Source organism: Mauremys mutica, chromosome 1 (genome assembly GCF_020497125.1).
Source record: "Mauremys mutica isolate MM-2020 ecotype Southern chromosome 1, ASM2049712v1, whole genome shotgun sequence".
NCBI classification, from domain to species: Eukaryota; Metazoa; Chordata; order Testudines; family Geoemydidae; genus Mauremys; species Mauremys mutica.
In genome coordinates, this window is record NC_059072.1 from 5784873 (window position 1) to 5786774 (window position 1902).

Here is a 1902-nt window from a genome sequence, read left to right on the forward strand (position 1 = left end):
TATTGTCGGGCTTTCCACTGTTATCTCCTATTGGTTGTCTCGCCTTCAGGGGTGTCTGCCTCACCTCTGAGGTCGTCAGTGCTGTTAACATGTTTAGCAGTGGATACAATGGCTGTTTTCTGATTGTCTTTCCAAGTCTTTTACTTCTTTTTGACCATCTGGACATTCGTGATGACTTTTACACCTTATCTGTCCCTGATGCACACACGCCTCATTCGCACAAACAGTCTTACAGAAACCTTCAAGCTGTACAGACAGCAGTTTATATTCAGCAGAAAATACTGTAAATCAAGCCTTGCTAAATCTTACAACTAAAACAATTCACATGGGGGCTTCAGGCCCTCAACATTCCTCTAATTTCCTTAACATAGACACAATACGAGATTTTGTCTCTTACTTTTTAAACTTTAAAAGAAAGAAATATACATGTAGCTAGAGTGCCTAATGTGTAATACATCTAGGAAACCCTAGTAGACATGACTTATCCTAAAACAAAAGGGTGGCCATAATCCGTTATAAGGATTGTTCTGGTCTGTCATTTCTTTCTGCTATTCAAAAAGGGAGGCTGACAGGGTAAAATTAAATCAGACATTAATTTTTCTAGTACATTATAAAATCCTGCTCCTACACAGTGTGATTCTTGCAAGAGGGGGCACATCTGCCCTGCATTCCAGAAGGAACCAATCAAGAAAAGAAGACAGAGTGCACCTGCCAGTACGAATGGGCACCGCTCAGGTCTTTGTCAGAGAAAGGACCTCTGTAAATAGTTGTTAAACAAAAAGGGAACTTTTTATTTACATCCCAGATTATACATTTGAAAACTCTTCTCTGGGTGTGGGGCCATTGCCCACCGCCCATTGCCCAGGCAGCGAGGAGGGAGCACGTGTGACTGTTTTCAACCCAGGGCCCCGCCCCTGCTAACTCGCCGCCCCCGGGCTGGTGCCAGGCGCGGGGCAGCCACGTCCTTGCACTTAAGCGAGGGGGGAGCCCCCGAACACAATCCAATGGGCCGCTCCGGCCCCAGCTGCGGCTCCCGGCTGCTCCGTACCCCGAGTCTCGCCTGCCCGCGCCCCGTTCGCAGCCCCGGGCCAGGCGGGAGCAGGCGCCCCCGGACGGTGAGGTTCGCGCGGCGGGACCCGCGGCTCGCTGCCAAAGCGGGCGGGGCCGGGGCAGGCGGGGACAAGCGGCGGCCCGGCCAGACGCTCCGGGAGGAGTTTCCCGGGAGCGCTGGAGCCGCCGGCGGGGGGAAGAACCAGCCCAGGCTGCCAGCGGCTCCTCCGCCTGTCCCGCGCCGGGCTGGGGGGGGAGGGGGCGTCTCCCCCCCCACCCGCGTCTTTGGCTCGGTGCTAATTTTGGGGGTAGGTGCCGCTAGCCGCGGTGGGACCCAGCCGCACCCCCCCCCCCCAGGACTGAGCGCGCCGGGGACCAGAATCGGGCCGGGATCGGGATCTCCCCCCCCCCCGACCGGGCTGTGGGTGGCGAGCGGAGGGAGTCACAGCTGGGGGGGGGGCGGTTCCCCAGTCTAGGGAGGGGGAGACACTCCCCCCGCCCCCTCAGGATGAGCCCCCCCCCCCCCGCTAGAGGTTGCGGGTTCCCGACCCGCGGCGGGGGACTGCGGTGCTGCCCGGTCGGTTTCACCAGCTGTTCCCCCCTCGCCTGTGGGAGGCGCTGGGCTGCGGGGGGGTCGGGAGCGGAGCGACCTGGTTGGTGGTTTAGCCAAGTCTGCCGGGGTCCGCCCCCCCCCCCCCCCCCGCTGAATGCCCGCTGGTCTGTTTGAATAGAAACCCGCCCACAGGGTGACTGGGGGGGGGGCTATGAGAGTTTGGAAGAGGAGACGAAGCGGGGCCATGTGGCCCCCGGCTCCAGACACTCCCCGGAACAGGCCGCCCCGGAGCAGGCGGA